Source organism: Oncorhynchus mykiss, unplaced genomic scaffold (genome assembly GCF_013265735.2).
Source record: "Oncorhynchus mykiss isolate Arlee unplaced genomic scaffold, USDA_OmykA_1.1 un_scaffold_392, whole genome shotgun sequence".
In the NCBI taxonomy this organism is placed as follows: Eukaryota; Metazoa; Chordata; class Actinopteri; order Salmoniformes; family Salmonidae; genus Oncorhynchus; species Oncorhynchus mykiss.
The window spans coordinates 49123-61266 of NW_023493839.1; the positions used below are offsets into that span (position 1 = coordinate 49123).

Genomic DNA, 12144 nt, shown 5'->3' on the forward strand with positions numbered 1-12144 from the left:
TTTTTATAGCATTTAAGTGCAAACAAATATTTTTTTTAAATGCGTAGTTTCATTCCATGTGTAAGTGCCATTATACATTTTTTTTTACCTCTTCCATCAGTTCGTATTGGTCATATTGATTACAAAGATCCCCAGTGGCCTAAGACACTGGCCTCCTAAGCCATGGATTGTGAGGTTTAGTCTTTGCTGAAGTGGCTGAAAGCAGAGTTGTGCAGCGGATGCGTGCTGGGCCCATAACCCAGAGGTTGATGGATCAAAAACATTTTCTGCTAACCAGCTTTTTATAGCATTTAAGTGCGAACAAATATTTTTTTTAAATGCGTAGTTTCATTCCATGTGTAAGTGCCATTATACATTTTTTTTTACCTCTTCCATCAGTTCGTATTGGTCATATTGATTACAAAGATCCCCAGTGGCCTAAGACACTGGCCTCCTAAGCCATGGATTGTGAGGTTTAGTCTTTGCTGAAGTGGCTGAAAGCAGAGTTGTGCAGCGGATGCGTGCTGGGCCCATAACCAGTTCGTACTGGTTGTGAAAGGTAGACATTGCCCCAGTGGCCTAATGGATAAGGCACTGGCCTCCTAAGCCAGGAATTGTGGGTGGTTGGAAACATTGTGGCCCAGCAGAAGCGTGCTAGGTCCATTACCCAGTGGTCGATGGATCGAAAACATTTTCTGCTAACCATAGCATTTAAGTGCCAAAATTTTTTTTTTTTTTAAATGCGTAGTTTCATTCCATGTGTAAGTGCCATTATACATTTTTGTTTACCTCTTCCATCAGTTCGTATTGGTCATATCGATTAGACACTGGCCTCCTAAGCCATGGATTGTGAGGTTTAGTCTTTGCTGAAGTGGCTGAAAGCAGAGTTGTGCAGCGGATGGGTGCTGGGCCCATAACCCAGAGGTTGATGGATCGAAAACATTTTCTGCTAACCAGCTTTTTATAGCATTCAAGTGCAAACAAATATTTTTTTTAAATGCGTAGTTTCATTCCATGTGTAAGTGCCATTATACATTTTTTTTTACCTCTTCCATCAGTTCGTATTGGTCATATTGATTACAAAGATCCCCAGTGGCCTAAGACACTGGCCTCCTAAGCCATGGATTGTGAGGTTTAGTCTTTGCTGAAGTGGCTGAAAGCAGAGTTGTGCAGCGGATGCGTGCTGGGCCCATAACCCAGAGGTTGATGGATCAAAAACATTTTCTGCTAACCAGCTTTTTATAGCATTTAAGTGCGAACAAATATATTTTTTAAATGCGTAGTTTCATTCCATGTGTAAGTGCCATTATACATTTTTTTTTACCTCTTCCATCAGTTCGTATTGGTCATATTGATTACAAAGATCCCCAGTGGCCTAAGACACTGGCCTCCTAAGCCATGGATTGTGAGGTTTAGTCTTTGCTGAAGTGGCTGAAAGCAGAGTTGTGCAGCGGATGCGTGCTGGGCCCATAACCCAGAGGTTGATGGATCAAAAACATTTTCTGCTAACCAGCTTTTTATAGCATTTAAGTGCGAACAAATATTTTTTTTAAATGCGTAGTTTCATTCCATGTGTAAGTGCCATTATACATTTTTTTTTACCTCTTCCATCAGTTCGTATTGGTCATATTGATTACAAAGATCCCCAGTGGCCTAAGACACTGGCCTCCTAAGCCATGGATTGTGAGGTTTAGTCTTTGCTGAAGTGGCTGAAAGCAGAGTTGTGCAGCGGATGCGTGCTGGGCCCATAACCAGTTCGTACTGGTTGTGAAAGGTAGACATTGCCCCAGTGGCCTAATGGATAAGGCACTGGCCTCCTTAGCCAGGAATTGTGGTTTCAAGTCCCATCTGGGGTGGTCGGAAACGTTGTGGCCCAGCAGAAGCGTGCTAGGTCCATTACCCAGTGGTCGATGGATCGAAAACATTTTCTGCTAACCATAGCATTTAAGTGCCAACAAATTTTTTTTTTTTAAATGCGTAGTTTCATTCCATGTGTAAGTGCCATTATACATTTTTTTTTACCTCTTCCATCAGTTCGTATTGGTCATATCGATTAGACACTGGCCTCCTAAGCCATGGATTGTGAGGTTTAGTCTTTGCTGAAGTGGCTGAAAGCAGAGTTGTGCAGCGGATGCGTGCTGGGCCCATAACCCAGAGGTTGATGGATCGAAAACATTTTCTGCTAACCAGCTTTTTATAGCATTCAAGTGCAAACAAATATTTTTTTTAAATGCGTAGTTTCATTCCATGTGTAAGTGCCATTATACATTTTTTTTTACCTCTTCCATCAGTTCGTATTGGTCATATTGATTACAAAGATCCCCAGTGGCCTAAGACACTGGCCTCCTAAGCCATGGATTGTGAGGTTTAGTCTTTGCTGAAGTGGCTGAAAGCAGAGTTGTGCAGCGGATGCGTGCTGGGCCCATAACCCAGAGGTTGATGGATCGAAAACATTTTCTGCTAACCAGCTTTTTATAGCATTTAAGTGCGAACAAATATTTTTTTAAAATGCGTAGTTTCATTCCATGTGTAAGTGCCATTATACATTTTTTTTTACCTCTTCCATCAGTTCGTATTGGTCATATTGATTACAAAGATCCCCAGTGGCCTAAGACACTGGCCTCCTAAGCCATGGATTGTGAGGTTTAGTCTTTGCTGAAGTGGCTGAAAGCAGAGTTGTGCAGCGGATACGTGCTGGGCCCATAACCAGTTCGTACTGGTTGTGAAAGGTAGACATTGCCCCAGTGGCCTAATGGATAAGGCACTGGCCTCCTAAGCCAGGAATTGTGGGTTCAAGTCCCATCTGGGGTGGTCGGAAACATTGTGGCCCAGCAGAAGCGTGCTAGGTCCATTACCCAGTGGTCGATGGATCGAAAACATTTTCTGCTAACCATAGCATTTATGTGCCCCCAAATTTTTTTTTTTAAATGCGTAGTTTCATTCCATGTGTAAGTGCCATTATACATTTTTGTTTACCTCTTCCATCAGTTCGTATTGGTCATATTGATTACAAAGATCCCCAGTGGCCTAAGACACTGGCCTCCTAAGCCATGGATTGTAAGGTTTAGTCTTTGCTGAAGTGGCTGAAAGCAGAGTTGTGCAGCGGATGCGTGCTGGGCCCATAACCCAGAGGTTGATGGATCAAAAACATTTTCTGCTAACCAGCTTTTTATAGCATTTAAGTGCCCCAAATTTTTTTTTTTTAAATGCGTAGTTTCATTCCATGTGTAAGTGCCATTATACATTTTTGTTTACCTCTTCCATCAGTTCGTATTGGTCATATCGATTAGACACTGGCCTCCTAAGCCATGGATTGTGAGGTTTAGTCTTTGCTGAAGTGGCTGAAAGCAGAGTTGTGCAGCGGATGCGTGCTGGGCCCATAACCCAGAGGTTGATGGATCAAAAACATTTTCTGCTAACCAGCTTTTTATAGCATTTAAGTGCAAACAAATATTTTTTTAAAATGCGTAGTTTCATTCCATGTGTAAGTGCCATTATACATTTTTTTTTACCTCTTCCATCAGTTCGTATTGGTCATATTGATTACAAAGATCCCCAGTGGCCTAAGACACTGGCCTCCTAAGCCATGGATTGTGAGGTTTAGTCTTTGCTGAAGTGGCTGAAAGCAGAGTTGTGCAGCGGATGCGTGCTGGGCCCATAACCAGTTCGTACTGGTTGTGAAAGGTAGACATTGCCCCAGTGGCCTAATGGATAAGGCACTGGCCTCCTAAGCCAGGAATTGTGGGTTCAAGTCCCATATGGGGTGGTCGGAAACATTGTGGCCCAGCAGAAGCGTGCTAGGTCCATTACCCAGTGGTCGATGGATCGAAAACATTTTCTGCTAACCATAGCATTTATGTGCCCCAAATTTTTTTTTTTTAAATGCGTAGTTTCATTCCATGTGTAAGTGCCATTATACATTTTTGTTTACCTCTTCCATCAGTTCGTATTGGTCATATTGATTACAAAGATCCCCAGTGGCCTAAGACACTGGCCTCCTAAGCCATGGATTGTAAGGTTTAGTCTTTGCTGAAGTGGCTGAAAGCAGAGTTGTGCAGCGGATGCGTGCTGGGCCCATAACCCAGAGGTTGATGGATCAAAAACATTTTCTGCTAACCAGCTTTTTATAGCATTTAAGTGCCCCAAATTTTTTTTTTTTAAATGCGTAGTTTCATTCCATGTGTAAGTGCCATTATAGATTTTTGTTTACCTCTTCCATCAGTTCGTATTGGTCATATCGATTAGACACTGGCCTCCTAAGCCATGGATTGTGAGGTTTAGTCTTTGCTGAAGTGGCTGAAAGCAGAGTTGTGCAGCGGATGCGTGCTGGGCCCATAACCCAGAGGTTGATGGATCAAAAACATTTTCTGCTAACCAGCTTTTTATAGCATTTAAGTGCGAACAAATATTTTTTTTAAATGCGTAGTTTCATTCCATGTGTAAGTGCCATTATACATTTTTTTTTACCTCTTCCATCAGTTCGTATTGGTCATATTGATTACAAAGATCCCCAGTGGCCTAAGACACTGGCCTCCTAAGCCATGGATTGTGAGGTTTAGTCTTTGCTGAAATGGCTGAAAGCAGAGTTGTGCAGCGGATGCGTGCTGGGCCCATAACCAGTTCGTACTGGTTGTGAAAGGTCGACATTGCCCAAGTGGCCTAATGGATAAGGCACTGGCCTCCTAAGCCAGGAATTGTGGGTTCAAGTCCCATCTGGGGTGGTCGGAAACATTGTGGCCCAGCAGAAGCGTGCTAGGTCCATTACCCAGTGGTCGATGGATCGAAAACATTTTCTGCTAACCATAGCATTTATGTGCCCCAAATGTTTTTTTTTTAAATGCGTAGTTTCATTCCATGTGTAAGTGCCATTATACATTTTTGTTTACCTCTTCCATCAGTTCGTATTGGTCATATTGATTACAAAGATCCCCAGTGGCCTAAGACACTGGCCTCCTAAGCCATGGATTGTAAGGTTTAGTCTTTGCTGAAGTGGCTGAAAGCAGAGTTGTGCAGCGGATGCGTGCTGGGCCCATAACCCAGAGGTTGATGGATCAAAAACATTTTCTGCTAACCAGCTTTTTATAGCATTTAAGTGCCCCAAATTTTTTTTTTTTAAATGCGTAGTTTCATTCCATGTGTAAGTGCCATTATACATTTTTGTTTACCTCTTCCATCAGTTCGTATTGGTCATATCGATTAGACACTGGCCTCCTAAGCCATGGATTGTGAGGTTTAGTCTTTGCTGAAGTGGCTGAAAGCAGAGTTGTGCAGCGGATGCGTGCTGGGCCCATAACCCAGAGGTTGATGGATCAAAAACATTTTCTGCTAACCAGCTTTTTATAGCATTTAAGTGCGAACAAATATTTTTTTAAAATGCGTAGTTTCATTCCATGTGTAAGTGCCATTATACATTTTTTTTTACCTCTTCCATCAGTTCGTATTGGTCATATTGATTACAAAGATCCCCAGTGGCCTAAGACACTGGCCTCCTAAGCCATGGATTGTGAGGTTTAGTCTTTGCTGAAGTGGCTGAAAGCAGAGTTGTGCAGCGGATGCGTGCTGGGCCCATAACCAGTTCGTACTGGTTGTGAAAGGTAGACATTGCCCCAGTGGCCTAATGGATAAGGCACTGGCCTCCTAAGCCAGGAATTGTGGGTTCAAGTCCCATCTGGGGTGGTCGGAAACATTGTGACCCAGCAGAAGCTTGCAAGGTCCATTACCCAGTGGTCGATGGATCGAAAACATTTTCTGCTAACCATAGCATTTATGTGCCCCAAATGTTTTTTTTTTAAATGCGTAGTTTCATTCCATGTGTAAGTGCCATTATACATTTTTGTTTACCTCTTCCATCAGTTCGTATTGGTCATATTGATTACAAAGATCCCCAGTGGCCTAAGACACTGGCCTCCTAAGCCATGGATTGTAAGGTTTAGTCTTTGCTGAAGTGGCTGAAAGCAGAGTTGTGCAGCGGATGCGTGCTGGGCCCATAACCCAGAGGTTGATGGATCAAAAACATTTTCTGCTAACCAGCTTTTTATAGCATTTAAGTGCCCCAAATTTTTTTTTTTTAAATGCGTAGTTTCATTCCATGTGTAAGTGCCATTATACATTTTTGTTTACCTCTTCCATCAGTTCGTATTGGTCATATCGATTAGACACTGGCCTCCTAAGCCATGGATTGTGAGGTTTAGTCTTTGCTGAAGTGGCTGAAAGCAGAGTTGTGCAGCGGATGCGTGCTGGGCCCATAACCCAGAGGTTGATGGATCAAAAACATTTTCTGCTAACCAGCTTTTTATAGCATTTAAGTGCGAACAAATATTTTTTTAAAATGCGTAGTTTCATTCCATGTGTAAGTGCCATTATACATTTTTTTTTTACCTCTTCCATCAGTTCGTATTGGTCATATTGATTACAAAGATCCCCAGTGGCCTAAGACACTGGCCTCCTAAGCCATGGATTGTGAGGTTTAGTCTTTGCTGAAGTGGCTGAAAGCAGAGTTGTGCAGCGGATGCGTGCTGGGCCCATAACCAGTTCGTACTGGTTGTGAAAGGTAGACATTGCCCCAGTGGCCTAATGGATAAGGCACTGGCCTCCTAAGCCAGGAATTGTGGGTTCAAGTCCCATCTGGGGTGGTCGGAAACATTGTGGCCCAGCAGAAGCGTGCTAGGTCCATTACCCAGTGGTCGATGGATCGAAAACATTTTCTGCTAACCATAGCATTTATGTGCCCCAAATTTTTTTTTTTTAAATGCGTAGTTTCATTCCATGTGTAAGTGCCATTATACATTTTTGTTTACCTCTTCCATCAGTTCGTATTGGTCATATTGATTACAAAGATCCCCAGTGGCCTAAGACACTGGCCTCCTAAGCCATGGATTGTAAGGTTTAGTCTTTGCTGAAGTGGCTGAAAGCAGAGTTGTGCAGCGGATGCGTGCTGGGCCCATAACCCAGAGGTTGATGGATCAAAAACATTTTCTGCTAACCAGCTTTTTATAGCATTTAAGTGCCCCAAATTTTTTTTTTTTAAATGCGTAGTTTCATTCCATGTGTAAGTGCCATTATACATTTTTGTTTACCTCTTCCATCAGTTCGTATTGGTCATATCGATTAGACACTGGCCTCCTAAGCCATGGATTGTGAGGTTTAGTCTTTGCTGAAGTGGCTGAAAGCAGAGTTGTGCAGCGGATGCGTGCTGGGCCCATAACCCAGAGGTTGATGGATCAAAAACATTTTCTGCTAACCAGCTTTTTATAGCATTTAAGTGCGAACAAATATTTTTTTAAAATGCGTAGTTTCATTCCATGTGTAAGTGCCATTATACATTTTTTTTTTACCTCTTCCATCAGTTCGTATTGGTCATATTGATTACAAAGATCCCCAGTGGCCTAAGACACTGGCCTCCTAAGCCATGGATTGTGAGGTTTAGTCTTTGCTGAAGTGGCTGAAAGCAGAGTTGTGCAGCGGATGCGTGCTGGGCCCATAACCAGTTCGTACTGGTTGTGAAAGGTAGACATTGCCCCAGTGGCCTAATGGATAAGGCACTGGCCTCCTAAGCCAGGAATTGTGGGTTCAAGTCCCATCTGGGGTGGTCGGAAACATTGTGGCCCAGCAGAAGCGTGCTAGGTCCATTACCCAGTGGTCGATGGATCGAAAACATTTTCTGCTAACCATAGCATTTATGTGCCCCCAATTTTTTTTTTTTAAATGCGTAGTTTCATTCCATGTGTAAGTGCCATTATACATTTTTGTTTACCTCTTCCATCAGTTCGTATTGGTCATATTGATTACAAAGATCCCCAGTGGCCTAAGACACTGGCCTCCTGAGCCATGGATTGTAAGGTTTAGTCTTTGCTGAAGTGGCTGAAAGCAGAGTTGTGCAGCGGATGCGTGCTGGGCCCATAACCCAGAGGTTGATGGATCAAAAACATTTTCTGCTAACCAGCTTTTTATAGCATTTAAGTGCCCCAAAATTTTTTTTTTTAAATGCGTAGTTTCATTCCATGTGTAAGTGCCATTATACATTTTTGTTTACCTCTTCCATCAGTTCGTATTTGTCATATCGATTAGACACTGGCCTCCTAAGCCATGGATTGTGAGGTTTAGTCTTTGCTGAAGTGGCTGAAAGCAGAGTTGTGCAGCGGATGCGTGCTGGGCCCATAACCCAGAGGTTGATGGATCAAAAACATTTTCTGCTAACCAGCTTTTTATAGCATTTAAGTGCGAACAAATATTTTTTTAAAATGCGTAGTTTCATTCCATGTGTAAGTGTCATTATACATTTTTTTTTTACCTCTTCCATCAGTTCGTATTGGTCATATTGATTACAAAGATCCCCAGTGGCCTAAGACACTGGCCTCCTAAGCCATGGATTGTGAGGTTTAGTCTTTGCTGAAGTGGCTGAAAGCAGAGTTGTGCAGCGGATGCGTGCTGGGCCCATAACCAGTTCGTACTGGTTGTGAAAGGTAGACATTGCCCCAGTGGCCTAATGGATAAGGCACTGGCCTCCTAAGCCAGGAATTGTGGGTTCAAGTCCCATCTGGGGTGGTCGGAAACATTGTGGCCCAGCAGAAGCGTGCTAGGTCCATTACCCAGTGGTCGATGGATCGAAAACATTTTCTGCTAACCATAGCATTTAAGTGCCAACATTTTTTTTTTTTTAAATGCGTAGTTTCATTCCATGTGTAAGTGCCATTATACATTTTTGTTTACCTCTTCCATCAGTTCGTATTGGTCATATCGATTAGACACTGGCCTCCTAAGCCATGGATTGTGAGGTTTAGTCTTTGCTGAAGTGGCTGAAAGCAGAGTTGTGCAGCGGATGCGTGCTGGGCCCATAACCCAGAGGTTGATGGATCGAAAACATTTTCTGCTAACCAGCTTTTTATAGCATTCAAGTGCAAACAAATATTTTTTTTAAATGCGTAGTTTCATTCCATGTGTAAGTGCCATTATACATTTTTTTTTACCTCTTCCATCAGTTCGTATTGGTCATATTGATTACAAAGATCCCCAGTGGCCTAAGACACTGGCCTCCTAAGCCATGGATTGTGAGGTTTAGTCTTTGCTGAAGTGGCTGAAAGCAGAGTTGTGCAGCGGATGCGTGCTGGGCCCATAACCCAGAGGTTGATGGATCAAAAACATTTTCTGCTAACCAGCTTTTTATAGCATTTAAGTGCGAACAAATATTTTTTTAAAATGCGTAGTTTCATTCCATGTGTAAGTGCCATTATACATTTTTTTTTACCTCTTCCATCAGTTCGTATTGGTCATATTGATTACAAAGATCCCCAGTGGCCTAAGACACTGGCCTCCTAAGCCATGGATTGTGAGGTTTAGTCTTTGCTGAAGTGGCTGAAAGCAGAGTTGTGCAGCGGATGCGTGCTGGGCCCATAACCAGTTCGTACTGGTTGTGAAAGGTAGACATTGCCCCAGTGACCTAATGGATAAGGCACTGGCCTCCTAAGCCAGGAATTGTGGGTTCAAGTCCCATCTGGGGTGGTCGGAAACATTGTGGCCCAGCAGAAGCGTGCTAGGTCCATTACCCAGTGGTCGATGGATCGAAAACATTTTCTGCTAACCATAGCATTTATGTGCCCCAAATGTTTTTTTTTTAAATGCGTAGTTTCATTCCATGTGTAAGTGCCATTATACATTTTTGTTTACCTCTTCCATCAGTTCGTATTGGTCATATTGATTACAAAGATCCCCAGTGGCCTAAGACACTGGCCTCCTAAGCCATGGATTGTAAGGTTTAGTCTTTGCTGAAGTGGCTGAAAGCAGAGTTGTGCAGCGGATGCGTGCTGGGCCCATAACCCAGAGGTTGATGGATCAAAAACATTTTCTGCTAACCAGCTTTTTATAGCATTTAAGTGCCCCAAATTTTTTTTTTTTAAATGCGTAGTTTCATTCCATGTGTAAGTGCCATTATACATTTTTGTTTACCTCTTCCATCAGTTCGTATTGGTCATATCGATTAGACACTGGCCTCCTAAGCCATGGATTGTGAGGTTTAGTCTTTGCTGAAGTGGCTGAAAGCAGAGTTGTGCAGCGGATGCGTGCTGGGCCCATAACCCAGAGGTTGATGGATCAAAAACATTTTCTGCTAACCAGCTTTTTATAGCATTTAAGTGCGAACAAATATTTTTTTAAAATGCGTAGTTTCATTCCATGTGTAAGTGCCATTATACATTTTTTTTTACCTCTTCCATCAGTTCGTATTGGTCATATTGATTACAAAGATCCCCAGTGGCCTAAGACACTGGCCTCCTAAGCCATGGATTGTGAGGTTTAGTCTTTGCTGAAGTGGCTGAAAGCAGAGTTGTGCAGCGGATGCGTGCTGGGCCCATAACCAGTTCGTACTGGTTGTGAAAGGTAGACATTGCCCCAGTGGCCTAATGGATAAGGCACTGGCCTCCTAAGCCAGGAATTGTGGGTTCAAGTCCCATCTGGGGTGGTTGGAAACATTGTGGCCCAGCAGAAGCGTGCTAGGTCCATTACCCAGTGGTCGATGGATCGAAAACATTTTCTGCTAACCATAGCATTTATGTGCCCCAAATTTTTTTTTTTTAAATGCGTAGTTTCATTCCATGTGTAAGTGCCATTATACATTTTTGTTTACCTCTTCCATCAGTTCGTATTGGTCATATTGATTACAAAGATCCCCAGTGGCCTAAGACACTGGCCTCCTAAGCCATGGATTGTAAGGTTTAGTCTTTGCTGAAGTGGCTGAAAGCAGAGTTGTGCAGCGGATGCGTGCTGGGCCCATAACCCAGAGGTTGATGGATCAAAAACATTTTCTGCTAACCAGCTTTTTATAGCATTTAAGTGCCCCAAATTTTTTTTTTTTAAATGCGTAGTTTCATTCCATGTGTAAGTGCCATTATACATTTTTGTTTACCTCTTCCATCAGTTCGTATTGGTCATATCGATTAGACACTGGCCTCCTAAGCCATGGATTGTGAGGTTTAGTCTTTGCTGAAGTGGCTGAAAGCAGAGTTGTGCAGCGGATGCGTGCTGGGCCCATAACCCAGAGGTTGATGGATCAAAAACATTTTCTGCTAACCAGCTTTTTATAGCATTCAAGTGCAAACAAATATTTTTTTTAAATGCGTAGTTTCATTCCATGTGTAAGTGCCATTATACATTTTTTTTTACCTCTTCCATCAGTTCGCATTGGTCATATTGATTACAAAGATCCCCAGTGGCCTAAGACACTGGCCTCCTAAGCCATGGATTGTAAGGTTTAGTCTTTGCTGAAGTGGCTGAAAGCAGAGTTGTGCAGCGGATGCGTGCTGGGCCCATAACCCAGAGGTTGATGGATCAAAAACATTTTCTGCTAACCAGCTTTTTATAGCATTTAAGTGCGAACAAATATTTTTTTTAAATGCGTAGTTTCATTCCATGTGTAAGTGCCATTATACATTTTTTTTTACCTCTTCCATCAGTTCGTATTGGTCATATTGATTACAAAGATCCCCAGTGGCCTAAGACACTGGCCTCCTAAGCCATGGATTGTGAGGTTTAGTCTTTGCTGAAGTGGCTGAAAGCAGAGTTGTGCAGCGGATGCGTGCTGGGCCCATAACCAGTTCGTACTGGTTGTGAAAGGTAGACATTGCCCCAGTGGCCTAATGGATAAGGCACTGGCCTCCTAAGCCAGGAATTGTGGGTTCAAGTCCCATCTGGGGTTGTCGGAAACATTGTGGCCCAGCAGAAGCGTGCTAGGTCCATTACCCAGTGGTCGATGGATCGAAAACATTTTCTGCTAACCATAGCATTTAAGTGCCAAATTTTTTTTTTTTTAAATGCGTAGTTTCATTCCATGTGTAAGTGCCATTATACATTTTTGTTTACCTCTTCCATCAGTTCGTATTGGTCATATCGATTAGACACTGGCCTCCTAAGCCATGGATTGTGAGGTTTAGTCTTTGCTGAAGTGGCTGAAAGCAGAGTTGTGCAGCGGATGCGTGCTGGGCCCATAACCCAGAGGTTGATGGATCGAAAACATTTTCTGCTAACCAGCTTTTTATAGCATTTAAGTGCAAACAAATATTTTTTTTAAATGCGTAGTTTCATTCCATGTGTAAGTGCCATTATACATTTTTTTTTACCTCTTCCATCAGTTCGTATTGGTCATATTGATTACAAAGATCCCCAGTGGCCTAAGAC

At 42.7% G+C, this 12144-nt stretch overlaps 7 non-coding genes across 7 annotated transcripts; all 7 read left to right on the forward strand.

Annotated features, from left to right (window-relative positions):
- Nucleotides 1-2717: 2717 nt before the first annotated feature.
- On the forward strand, nucleotides 2718-2790 carry trnar-ccu. Its single transcript has one exon. It is a non-coding gene; the product is annotated as a tRNA-Arg (tRNA).
- A 2792-nt stretch (nucleotides 2791-5582) lies between these two features.
- On the forward strand, nucleotides 5583-5655 carry trnar-ccu. The gene has a single exon. It is a non-coding gene; the product is annotated as a tRNA-Arg (tRNA).
- An 883-nt stretch (nucleotides 5656-6538) lies between these two features.
- On the forward strand, nucleotides 6539-6611 carry trnar-ccu. The gene has a single exon. It is a non-coding gene; the product is annotated as a tRNA-Arg (tRNA).
- An 883-nt stretch (nucleotides 6612-7494) lies between these two features.
- On the forward strand, nucleotides 7495-7567 carry trnar-ccu. The gene has a single exon. It is a non-coding gene; the product is annotated as a tRNA-Arg (tRNA).
- An 883-nt stretch (nucleotides 7568-8450) lies between these two features.
- On the forward strand, nucleotides 8451-8523 carry trnar-ccu. Its single transcript has one exon. It is a non-coding gene; the product is annotated as a tRNA-Arg (tRNA).
- A 1836-nt stretch (nucleotides 8524-10359) lies between these two features.
- trnar-ccu lies at nucleotides 10360-10432 on the forward strand. The gene has a single exon. It is a non-coding gene; the product is annotated as a tRNA-Arg (tRNA).
- Nucleotides 10433-11592: 1160 nt separating this feature from the next.
- Nucleotides 11593-11665, forward strand: trnar-ccu. The gene has a single exon. It is a non-coding gene; the product is annotated as a tRNA-Arg (tRNA).
- Nucleotides 11666-12144: the final 479 nt, after the last annotated feature.